The sequence below is a fragment of the Tursiops truncatus genome, chromosome 11, assembly GCF_011762595.2.
Source record: "Tursiops truncatus isolate mTurTru1 chromosome 11, mTurTru1.mat.Y, whole genome shotgun sequence".
Classification (NCBI taxonomy): domain Eukaryota; kingdom Metazoa; phylum Chordata; class Mammalia; order Artiodactyla; family Delphinidae; genus Tursiops; species Tursiops truncatus.
In genome coordinates, this window is record NC_047044.1 from 5,737,609 (window position 1) to 5,751,541 (window position 13,933).

The window sequence follows — 13,933 nt, forward strand, 5'->3', positions numbered from 1 at the left end:
TCCAGCTTTCAATAAAAAATTATGAGGCATACCAAAGAGCAATTAAAAGAAAAAAAAATAAACAGTGAAGAGACGAAGCAGTCATCAGAATGAGACTCAGGGGCTTCCCTGGTGGCGCAGTGGTTGAGAGTCCACCTGCCGACGCAGGGGACACGGGTTCGTTTCCCGGTCCAGGAGGATCCCACATGCCGCGGAGCGGCTGGATCCGTGAGCCATGGCCGCTGGGCCTGTGCGTCCGGAGCCTGTGCTCCACAATGGTGAGAGGCCTGCGTACTGCAAAAAAAAAAAAAAAAAAAGAATGAGACTCAGATTTGGCACAGATTTTAAACTATCAGAAAAGAAATTTAAAATAATAAATTTGTATGTTAAAGCTCTAGCAGAAAAAGTAGACAACACATATAATCAGACAGGAAGTTTCAGCAGAGAGGTGGAAACTGGAAGAATCAAATTGAAATCTTAGAAATGAAAAACAGTAACAAAGATAATGATTGCCTTTGACAGACGCATCAGTAGACTTACACAATCAAGGAAAGAATGAGTGACCTTGAAGATAGATTAATAACATGTACCCCAATTGAAATGCAAAGAGAAGAACGAATGGGAAAAATAACAAAATATCAGAAAGATGTGGGACAATATAAAATGGTCTAACATATACATAATTGGAAACTAAGAAGAAGAAAGAGAACATGCGGCAGAAGAAATATTTGAATAAATAATGGATGAGAATTTTCCAAAATTAGTGAAAGACCCTAAACTACAGAGAAAAGAAGCTTATTGGACCAGGCAAGATTCCTTTATATACATAAGATTCTCATATGCATATGAGAGAGAGACAGGGAGGGAGAGAGGGAGAGTTTTAAAAGTTATATATACTTTCAAAAGTTAATAAGTCAATACAGGAGATAAGATGGAATCACAGAGGCGAAATTAGAAGAATAAGAACCTCTGACACGTCTCTCCTCCAAATTGTTAGAATCAACTTTTTCAGAATTCTAGAACTTAACCGAAGATTTGCAAGAACCCAAGGAACATTTATTCAAGAAAAGCAGCTGAAACCTAGCAAGGACAGCAAGCTTTGTGGCATTTTAACTTGCCCTAGCCCAATCAGCCACCTCCAGCTCCACAGTAGCCTTGAGAAATAACAGCTCTCTCAGTGCAGAGTGGCAGTCACGGGAGGGAGCAAAATAGAGCTGGACCTCTTTCAAAGCCTCATTCCCAAAGAATTATCATTATTTGACCTGCCTAGTGATTCCCTGGAAGACCTCATTTGCAAGACTGTCTGTACGTGAACTGACTCAGAGACTGCACAGTTACAGGTATCATAAAACATTTCCCTCAGAGTAGGGGAGGGGACGTTTGTCAAAAAAAAATTACACACAAATGTTTTAACTTTGCGGCTGCTTGAGGCAGTAGATAACAGCTGGGGTAACCAATCGACTACACAGAACGCTTAAAAGGAAAAGCTGAGGAATAAGAGGGTTTGGAAAGTTCCCAAGATATTCCTGGCAATCTAGAAGGCCATGTATGTGCATAGGGCTGGGCACATGCCCAGGGATGTGTGCTTGCTCAGAAAAGACATGAGAAAGCCCTAAGCTGTCATCTCTAGCTGACCTTAAGGCTCTGCACAAGCAGGAAATCAAGACTAAAGCAAAGTTGTCAACTGCCTACCTGAGTGTTGAAGGCATGATTCAAAATGCACACAGAGCTCAGCAGCAGATTGGGAGATTTACTGGTTCCAAGTGTTTAAGGAAATCTCTGCCTAATGATTAGCTAACCATTAAGCTACCTGAGAAAAGATTTCAGTGGCCACACATGACAAAGAATACAAACTTTACAGAATTATTTCAGAGAAGTCACTAAATAAACAACTACAATAAGCAGCAACAACAGTAAACCTTTGAAGGAGGAGAATCTTATTTCCAAAGTTGCTATAGTACATTATTTTAAATGACCAGTGTTTAACGAAAAATTATAAGACATACAAAGAAACATGAAAGTATGGCCCATACACAGGGGAAAAAAGGTAATCAATAAAAACTGCCCCAGAGGAAGCCCAAATATTGGACTTAGTAGACAAAAACTTTAAATCAGCTATTTTAAATATATTCAAATATCCAAAGGAACCCATGTGTAAAGAACAAAAATAAAGTACAAGAACAATATCTCACCAAATAGAGGATATTAAAAGTATTAAATAAGCAGATCAAAAGTATTAAAAAGAACCAAAAAGAAATTCCAGAGTTTGAAAAGTTTAACTGAAATTTAACATTCACTAGAAGAGCTTAACAGCAAATTTGAAGATGCAGAAGAAAGAATTAGAAAACTTGAATATGAGTGAATTGAGATTATCCAGTCTGAAGAACAGAAATAAAGAAAGAAAGAAAGAACAAAATTCTTTTTTGAAGAAGATAAATGAACAGAGCCTCAAAGATTTGTAGGGTATCATACACACAATGGAAGTCCCAGAAGGAGAGGATACAGAGAAAGGGGCAGAAAGAATATTTGGAGAAACAATAGCCAAAAATTCCCCAAATTTGAAGAAAAACATGAATCTGCATATCCAAGAAGTTCAATGAACTCCAAGGAGGATAAAGTCCACACATAGACCTATCATTTTAAACGTATGATCATCTTAGTAGATGCAGAAAAAGCATTTGACAAAATTCAGCACTATTTCATAAAAAAACTCTTAGCAAACTAGGAACAGGAAGGAACTTCATTAACTGAATAAGAAACATTTACAAAATACTATAGCTAAAATTACAGTGAATGGTGAGAAACTGAATGTTTTCCCCTAAGATCAGGAGAAAGGCAAGAATGTCCTCTCTCATCACTTTTATTGAACATCATACCACAAGTCCTAACCAGTGCAGTAAGGTAGGAAAAATAAAAATGGGAAGGAAGAAATGAAGTTTTCTCTATTTGCAGATGACATGGTTAAATTCCAAAGAACTCACCAACAAGCTAAATAAGCTAACTAAGTGAGTGACAAGGTCAGTACACAAAAGTTAATTATATGCCTATGTACCCACAGTGAACAATCAAAACATGAAGTTTAAAAAACAGTACTATTTATAATATCCCCCCATTAAGTACTTAGATAAAAATCTAACAAAATGTATATAGGATCTGTATGATGAAAACTGCAAAACATAAATGAAGGAAATCAAAAATCTAAATAAATGGAGAGATAAATGGTTTTCATGAATTGTGAGACTCAGTGTTGTTAAAATCTCTCTTCTTTCCAGTTTGATCTATAGATCCTATGCAATCCCAATCAAAATCTCAGCAAGATTTATACGTCAAGTCAATCCAAAAATATATATGCGGGACGGAGTCAAGATGGCGGTGTGGGAAGACGAGGAGTTAGTCTCCTCACAACTAGGGTGCCTGCTGGCTGCTAGTGGGGACTCTAACCCCCAAGTAGATGGGAGGAACCCCATAGTGAGCGGGTAGGATGTAGGGGGACCAAGGGGGGAGGAGAAGTGGAGGCCAGAGAACATTGGCACCCCTGAGGCCGGGGAGATCAGGAGAGGCAGGTGGGAGGGACTCTCCAGGAAGAGCACGAGAGGAGCAGAGGGCCATTGTCCTGCCCACTCGGGCATGGGTAGCCTGCTGAGCTCCCAGGCCCCGATCCCCTGCCCTCCAAGCCCCCTCCAGGCTGTGTGGGTCCTGGGGGCATAGGAGGGAGACTGGGGAGATCAGAGGAGACAGGTGGGAGGAGCCCTGTGGGAGGGGCCCTGCAGGAGGAGCAGGAGAGAAGCAGAGGGCGATTGCCCCGCCCATTTGGACACGGGAAGCCTGCTGGGCTCCCAGGTGAGGTGCTCTGCCCTCTGAGACCAGGGGTGGGGGGCACACCTGGGCCCCTTCTGTTCCTTGAGTCTAAGCACCACCCCCCACAGCCCCTAGGGCCTTTTCCAGCCCTGTGGGTCCTGAGCATTGGCCCTGCCCACTGCCCAAACCTCACCCTTGCTTAGACCCTGCCTCCACAGCCAAGGTCTTTTCCCCCCCTCCTTTTTTTTTTTTTTTTCCCTTTTCCCTCTTCCTCATTTTTACTGTTGTGGTACTGATGTACCTTCCGGTTGTTGATTCATGTATGTTTTTATTTTTACATTCTTTCTAACATATCTGTTAGTTTCCTAGTCTAATATTATTTTTAAATTTTTATTGTTTTTTTTTTTTTTTGCCACCCCACGTGGCTTGTGGGATCTTGATTTGCAAGCATGGGTTTGGGCGGAAGCTCCTGTGATGGGAGCTCCGAGTCTGAACCATTGGACTAACAGAGAATCTCAGACCCCAGGGAATATTCATTGGAGTGAGGTCTCACAGAGTTCCTCACCTCAACACCAAGACCCAGCTCTACCCAACAGCCTACAAACTCCAGTGTTGGAAGCCTCAGGCCAAACAAACAGTAAAATAGGAACACAATCCCACTCATAAAAATAAATAAATAAGATGGCAAAAAAATATATCACAGATGAAGGAGCAAGGTAAAAACCTACAAGACCAAATAAATGAAGAGGAAATAGGCAATCTACCTGAAAAATAATTCAGAGTAATGATAGTAAAGATGATCCAGAATCTCAGAAATAGAATGGAAGCACGGATTGAGAAAATACAAGAAATGTTTAACAAAGATCTGGAAGAACTAAAGAACAAACAAACAGAGATGAACAGCACAATAACTGAAATGAAAAATACACTAGAAGGAATCAATAACAGAATAATGGAGGCAGAAGAACGAATAAGTGAGCTGGAAGACAAAATGGTGGAAATAACTGCCAAGGAGCAGAATAAAGAAAAAAGAATGAAAAGAACTGAAGACAATCTCAGAGACCTCTGGGACAACACTAAACACACCAACATTCGAATTATAGGGGTCCCAGAAGAAGAAGAGAAAATGAAAGGGTCTGAGAAAGTATTTGAAGAGATTATAGTTGAAAACTTCCCTAACATGGGAAAGGAAATGGTCACCCAAGTCCAGGAAGCACAGAGAGTCCCATACAGGATAAACCCTAGAAAAAACACACCAAGACACACATTAATCAAACTAACAAATATTAAATTCAAAGAAAAATTATTAAAAGCAGCAAGGGAAAAACAAAAATAACATACAAAGGAATCCCATAAGGTTATCAGCTGATTTTTCAGTGGAAACTCTACAGGCCAGAAGGCAGTGGCAGGATATACTTAAAGTGATGAAAGAGAAAAACCTACAACCAAGATTACTCTACCCAGCAAGGATCTCATTCAGATCCAATGGAGAAGTCAAAAGTTTTTCAGACAAACAAAAGCTAAGAGAATTCAGCACCACCAAACCAGTTTTACAATAAATGCTAAAGAAACTTCTCTAAGCAGGGAAACACAAGAGAAAAAAAAGATCCACCAAAACAAACCCAAAACAATTAAGAAAATGGTAATAGGAACATACATATTGATAATAACCTTGAATGTAAATGGATTAAGTGCCCCAACCAAAAAACACAGACTGGCTGAATGGATACAAAAACAAGACCCATATATATGCTGTCTACAAGAGACCCACTTCAGATCTAGGGACACATACAGACTGAAAGTGAAGGGATGGAAAAAGATATTCCATGCAAATGAAAATCAAAAGAAAGTTGGAGTAGTAATACTCATATCAGATAAAATAGACTTTAAAATAAAGACTGTTACAAGAGATAAGGAGTGACGCTACATAATGATCAAAGGATCAATCCAAGAAGATATAACAATTATAAATGTTTATGCACCCAACATAGCAGCACCTCAGTACATAAGGCAAATGCTAACAACCATGAAAGGAGAACTCGACAGTAACACAATAATAGCAGGGGACTTTAACACTCCACTTACACCAATGGACAGATCATCCAAACAGAAAATAAATAAAGAAACACAAGCTTTAAATGACACAATAGACCAGATAGATCTAATTGATATTTATAGAACATTCCACCCAAAAGTGGCAGAATACACTTTCTTCTCAAGTGCACATGGAACATTCTCCAGGATAGATCACATCTTGGGTCACAAATCAAGCCTCAGAAAATTTAAGAAAATTGAAATCGTATCAAGCATCTTTTCTGACCACAAAGCTATGAGAGTGGAAATCAATTACAGAAAAAAAACTGTAAAAAACACAAATACGTGGAGACTAAAGAGTGTGCTACTAAATAACCAAGACGTCACTGAAGAAATCAAAGAAGAAATAAAAAATACATAGAAACAAATGACAATGAAAACACAATGACCCAAAACCTATGGGATGCAGCAAAAGCAGTTCTAAGAGGAAAGTTTATAGTAATTCAATCTCACCTCAAGAAACAAGAAAAATCTCAAATAAACAATTTAACCCTACACTTAAAAAAACTAGAGAAAGAAGAACAAAGAAAACCCAAAGTCAGTAGAAGGAAAGAAATCATAAAGATCAGAGGAGAAATAAATGAAATAGAAATGAAGAAAACAATAGCAAAGATCAATAAAAACTAAAAGCTGGTTCTTTGAGAAGATAAACAAAACTGATAAACCCTTAGCCAGACTCATCAAGAAAAAAAGGGAGAGGATGCAAGTCAATAAAATTAGAAATGAAAGAGGAGAAATCACAACTGAGACTGCAGAAATACAAAGGATTATAAGAGACTACTACAAACAACTATATGCCAATAAAATGGACAACCACAAAGAAATGGACAAATTCTTGGAAAGGTACAATTTTCCAAGACTGAACCAGGAAGAATTAGAAAATATAAACAGACCTATCACAAGTAATGAAATTGAAACTGTAATTTAAAATCTTCCAATAAACAAAAGTCCAGGACCAGATGGCTTCACAGGCAGATTCTACCAAACATTTAGAGAAGAGCTAACACCAATCCTTCTCAGAGTCTTCCAAAAATTGCAGAGGGAGAAACACTCCCAAATTCATTCTACAAAGCCACCATCACACTACCGAAACCAGAAAAAGATATCACAAAGATAATTTTAGACCAATATCACTGAAGAACATAGATGCAAAAATCCTGAAGAAAATACTAGCAAACAGAATCCAACAGCACATTAAAAGGATCATACACCATGATCAAGTGAGATTTATCCCAGGGATGCAAGGATTCTTCAATATATGCAAATCAATCAATGTGATACACCACATTAACAAATTAAGGAATAAAAACCATATGATCATCTCAATAGATACAGAAAAAGCTTTTGACAAAATTCAACACCAATTTATGATAAAAACTCTCCAGAAAATGGGCATAAAGCGAACCTACCTCAACATAATAAAGGCCATAAATGACAAACCCACAGCAAGCATCATACTCAATAGTGAAAAACTGAAAGCATTTCCACTAGCATCAGGAAAAAGACAAGGATGTCCACTCTGGTCACTCTTATTCAACATAGTTTTTGAAGTCCTGGCCACAGCAATCAGGGAAGAAAAAGAAATAAAAGGAATACAAATTGGAAAAGAAGAAGTAAAAATGTCACTATTTGCTGATGACATGATACTATACATAGAAAATCATAAAGATGCCACCAGAAAACTACTAGAACTAATCAATGAATTTGGTAGGGTTGTAGAATACAAAATTAATGCATAGAAGTCTCTGGCATTTGTATACACCAACAATGAAAAATCAGAAAAAGAAATTAAGGAAATACTCCCATTTACCATTGCAACAAAAAGAATAAAATACCTAGGAATAAACCTGCCTAAGGAGGCTAAAGACTTGAACTCAGAAAACTATAAAACACTGATGAAAGAAATCAAGGATGACATAAATAGATGGAGAAATCTACCATGTTCTTGGATTGGAAGAATCAATATTGTGAAAATGACTATACTACCCAAAGCAATCTACAGAGTCACTGCAATCCCTATCAAACTACCAATGGCAGTCTTCACAGAATTAGAACAAAAAAGTCTTACAATCTGTATGGAAACACAAAAGACCCTGAATAGCAAAAGCAATATTGAGAGAGAAAAACGGAGCTGAAGGAATAAGGCTCCCTGACTTCAGACTATACTACAAAGCTACAGCAATCAAGACAGTATGGTACAGCACAAAAACAGCAATACAGATCAATGGTGCAGGATAGAATGCCCAGAGATAAACCCATGCACATATGGCCACCTAATTTACAACAAAGGAGGCAAGAACATACAATGAAGGAAATACAGCCTCTTCAATAAGTGGTGTTGGGAAAACTGGACAGCTACATGTAAAAGAATGAAATTAGAACACTACCTAACACCATACACAAAAATAAACTCCAAATGGATTAAAGACTTAAATGTAAGACCAGACACTATAAAACTTTTAGAGGAAAACATAGGAAAAACACTCTTTGACATAAACCACAGCAAGATCTTTTTTGACCCACCTCCTAGAGTAACAGAAATAAAAGCAAAAATAAACAAATGGGACTTAATTAAACTGAAAAGCTTTTGCACAGCAAAGGAAACCATAAACAAGAAAAAAAGACAGCCCTCAGAATGGGAGAAAATATTTTCCAATGAAGCAACTGACAAAGGATTAATCTCCAAAATATACAAACAGCTCATGGAGCTCAATATCAAAAAAAAAAAAACAAACAACAATATAGTTTAAAAATGGGCGGAAGACCTAAATAGACATTTCACCAAGGAAGACAAACAAATAGCCAAGAGACACATGAAAAGATGCTCAACATCACTAATTATTAGAGAAATGCAAATCAGAACTACAATGAGGTATCACCTCACACCAGTCAGAATGGCCATTATCAAAAAAGCTAGAAACAATAAATGCTGGAAGGGGTGTGGAGAAAAGGGAACCCTCTTGCACTGTTGGTGGGAATGTAAATTGATACAGCCACTATGGAAAACAGTATGGAGGTGCCTTAAAAAACTAAAAATAGAACTACCATATGACCCAGCAATCCCACTACTGGGCATATACCCTGAGAAAACCATAATTCAAAAAGACACATGCACCCCAATGTTCATTGCAGCACTATTTACAATAGCCAGGACATGGAACCAACCTAAATGTCCATCGACAGATGAATGGGTAAAGAAGATGTGGCACATATATACAATGGAGTATTACTCAGCCATAAAAAGAAATGAAATTGAGTTATTTGTAGTGAGGTTGATGGGCCTAAAGTCTGTCATACAGAGTGAAGTAAGTCAGAAAGAGAAAAACAAATACCGTATGCTAACGCATGTATATGGAATCTAAAAAAAATTGGCACTGATGAACCTAGCTGCAAGGCAGGAATAAAGAGGTAGACATAGAAAATGGACTTGAGGACATGGGGTGGGAGGGCGAAGCTGGGGCAAAGTGAGAGTAGCATTGACATATATACACTACCGAATGTAAAATAGTTGGCTGGTGGGAAGCAGCAGCATAGCACAGGGAGATCGGCTCGGTGCTTTCTGATGACCTAGAGGGGTGGGATAGGGAGGGTGGGAGGGAGGCTAAGAGGGAGGGGATATGGGGACACGTGTATGCATACGGCTGATTCGCTTTGTTGTGCACCAGAAACTAACACGGTATTGTGAAGCAATTATACTCCAATAAAGATCTATTAAAAGAAAAGAAATATATATATATATATATATGAAAATGTAAAGGAGCTAAATTAGCCAAAACAACTGTGAAAAAGAACAAAATTGAAGCACCCATACTACCCAACTTCAAGATTTACCCATAAAATTATAGTAATCAGGAGAATATGATTTTGACAAAATCACAGACCAGAAATAAACCCACACAAACATACTCAACTGATTTTTGACAAATGTGCAAAGGCAATTCCATGGAAACATAGTGTCCATTTGAAAAAACATGAAACTGTCACATACCTCACACCTTACACAGAAATTAACTCAAAATGCATTATAGACCCAAATGTAAACATAAAACTTCTATGAGAAAACGTCAGAGAAAATCTGCATGACCTTGGGTTTGTCGATGTGCTACACCAAAAACACAATCTATAAAAGAAAAAATCGATAAACCGGACTTTATGAAAATTAAAAACTTTTGCTCTGAGAAACTGTTAAGAGAATAAAAAGACAACCGACAGACTGGAAGAAAAGATTTGCAAATCACGTATTCAATTAAGGACTTGTATCCAGTGCCTAAAGAACTTCAAAATTCAAAAACAAGAAAAAAAACAACCTAGTTTTTAAAGAAGGGCACAAAAGATCTGAACAGCTGCTGCACAAAAGATCTGAACAGGTGCTTCTCAAAAGAAATATGGCAAATAAACATATAAAAAGATGTTCCACATTATTAGTCATCAGGGAAATGGAAATTAAAACCACAATGAGATATAACAATACTCAAATGGTTAAAAATTTTTAAATTAAACAAAAATTGGGGGTGGGGTATAGTTGATTTACAATGTTGTGCTAGTTTCAGGTGTACAGCAAAGTGAATCTGTTATACATATACATATAGCCACTGTCCTTTAGATTCTTTCCCCATATAGGCCATTACAGGTATTGAGTAGAGTTCCCTGTGCTATACAGTAGGTTCTTATTAGTTACCTATTTTATATATAGTAGTGTGTATGTGTCAACCCCAATCTTCCAATTTATCCCTTCCCTCCCCCTTAACCCCAGGTAACCATAGTTTATTTTCTACATCTGTAACTCTATTTCTGTTTTGTAGCTAGATTCATTTGTAGCCTTTTTTTAGATTTGGTTAAAATTTTTAAATTGACAATACCAAATTCCGGTGAGGATGCGGACCAACAGGAATACTCATTTACTGCCCGTCGGATTACAAAAGCATACAGCTATTTTGGAAAACGGTGTGATTAAAAAGGGGCCAAATAAAGGAATTTTTCAGGTGACGGAACTATTCCCTAGCGTACTGGTGTGGTAGATACATAACTCTAAGTATTTGTCAAAACCCATAGAACTGTACGTTACAAAGAGTGAACTCTATTGTATGCAAACTTGAAACAGCCAATCAGTGTGTCAGGGAGTCTCAGGATGGAATGCAGACTGTGACTAAAGGATCTAATTGTATTGCAGGTATATGACAAAACCTCACTGATTAGGTGGGGGGAAAGGAGCTGACCAGTTTAACCTTGGAAAGCAGAGTTTAGACCGTAAAGCTAAAGACAAAAAGATTGCACATGAACCCTGTTCTCTGGTTGGTAACGATGTTTCTTACAGGGGTACAGATCTGCAGTTCTGAGACTATGTGCTTTGTAGGTATCCTAGGGTCAAACAAATACCTAAACTGATTGTAGATATGGGAGCCAGGCTCTGATTGTCAAAGAAAAAAGTTACAAATGGGCAAGGCAGCAAGGCAAGAGTAAATTCTGCATTGTTGGTTTAGCGTCAGAGGGGAGGCTGTCAGTATGAACTAATGCTTATTTTAAGATAAATAGCTGATAGCTGGATGGATGGACGGAAGGACAGAGGCAGGGATAGATAAGTGTATGTATACATGGATTAGTATACTACAAATATTTCCTAGCTCTGGCCACTAAGAGGGTCTAGAAATAGTGAGAGTAGCAACCAGTCCATCTACAATCCAGATCTTAGTTTCTAAATAAAAGGGGCCAGAACTCTATGGGGAAGTGGCTGATGCTAGCACTGGGGTGAGAGAAACACAAGGTGAGCCTGGAGCAGAAAGCAAGAGAGTGAAACGAACAAACAAAAAAATAGGAATATGTCCAAAGAACACAGGAGCCAATTCGAAAGGGCTCCCAAATGGACAAAGTTAGAACAATTTGACCAATGAAATAAATGCTAGCATGAGATTCTAACCTAAAGAATACCCATGCTGCTGTAAATAAATAAATGACAGAGAAGGGACAAATCTCCCTTACAGAACAATTCCAAATAATAAATGTAGGAGGGAAAAAGAAATAGAAAATCATCATGAGAACACCACGGTAACCATTGATTCAGGCAAGGTCCACGGATGGATGCTAAAATTAGTGGGCAAAACGTTAGGAGGCTTGCATAGCCTCGGAATGTCTCCCCCAAATAGGTGTTCATTACTGTGGTGATCTTATCATGCGTCCACGTTCTTGGATGCTTCATTCCCCTCTTCTGAGTGTGAGCTGGGCTAGTGACTCGTTTCTAACAAACTGAGTATGGAAAAGGAAAACTGGTATCTTTATGGTGGAGAAACCTGGCAGACATCCCGTAACCATGCGATCAAGATTAACAGCCACAGTGATAAGTCGCAGTGGTCTCCTGTTACCCCAGATATGATGCCTCGAGAAGGACACATCACCTCCACACATAACCCCAGACAAATCACGAGAAATCATCAGACAAACCCAACTTGAGGGGCGGTCTACAAAATAGTCAGTATTCTTCAAAACTTTCAAGGTCATGAAAATTGAGGAAAGGCGGGGAAAATATCGCCGACCACAGGGGGCTAAGGAAGCACGATGATTAAATGCAACATGGTCTCGTGGACGGGACGTTAATGAAAAAGATCCAGGGGCTTCCCTGGTGGTGCAGTGGTTAAGAATCCGCCTGCCAATGCAGGGGACACGGGTTCGAGCCCTGGGCCGGGAAGATCCCACATGCCGTGGAGCAACTAAGCCCGTGCACCACAACTACTGAGCTCACGTGTCACAACTACTGAAGCCCATGTGCCTAGAGCCCGTGCTCCGCAACAAGAGAAGCCACCGCAATGAGAAGCCCGCGCACCGCAATGAAGAGTAGCCCCCGCTCGCCGGAGCTAGTTCTGCCCGCGCACAGGAACGAAGACCCAACTCAGCCAAATAAATAAATAAATTTATTTTTAAAAAATCCAAATGAAGATCTAATAGTCTTATATCACTGCTAATCTCTTAGTTTTGGTAAGTGTAACATAGGAATATAAGATGTTAACATTAGGGGAAACTGAGTGAAGGGTGTGTGGGCACTCTCTGTACCCTCTTTACAACTCTTTGTAAATCTAAAATTATTTCAAAATAAAAAGTTTTTTTTTAAAGAGGGAAATCATTTCCTGTTGTTCAGGGCCCAGCCAGGCTCCCTCTCAGGAGGTTTTCCCTGATCTCCCCTGCACACTGGGTTTGATCTTCCTTGGGGTCCTCAAGCCTGACTGTGTCTGCCGCTCACTGGACCCCAAGCATGTAACAGCTGAAGGGTTCAGCTTCTTTCCTGGGATCAGATGAGCCTTCCAATGTACTCCTCGAGCTTCCAGACAGCAGGGCCTAATTCTCACATCTTGGAAGACTTCGCAGCCCATGCCTTCAAGGGGAGGGTGGGGCTGAGGGCCCCCTGGAGGGTCTAAGATCTTCCGTGACAAGACCCCCAGCTGGCCAGGCAGGTTTGGGCCCAGCTAGGAGCTGTGGGTGGCGTTAGGGGAGAGCACTGGATGAAGCCTGGGTCCACAGAGCTTGTCACCTCTCCTAGCTTATTCAGGAGGGTGGAGCAGGGGTCTCCTGGAAGAAAAAGGCCTGGCAACTTGGTCCCGGTGGAGGTTCAAGGCCCAGCTTCATGGAAGCTGAACTGCAAGAAAAAGCAGCTGGGGGCTGGGCTCCCTGAGAACGAGCTCCCCATGAGGGCGGAGGCAGAGGGAGCAGAGGCAGCTCGCTGGATTTGCCCACCGGGCTCCCAGGGACAAAAGGAGCGTCACCAGGGACACATCCTGTATCGTCCCATCGGGCCACGGGGGCACCTGGGGAAAGATGGCTGTAAAGCATGAGTGAGGCCAGAGTGCTGAACCACCTGCACCACTGTGGAAACCCCGGACACATCAGAGCCCGTCTACACTGAAGGCGTCAGGAGCACACGGCTCAGAGCTTAGCAGCTGCCGCCTGTCAGCAGAGCGGGTACCAGGCGCTTAAGCAGCGCTTGCAATGTGACAGCACTACTAGAGGCGGCAGCAGCCACGGTGCGTCCCTGCCCCTGCCCGGGACCCCTGCTCAGGTACACAATGGCCTAGAGTAG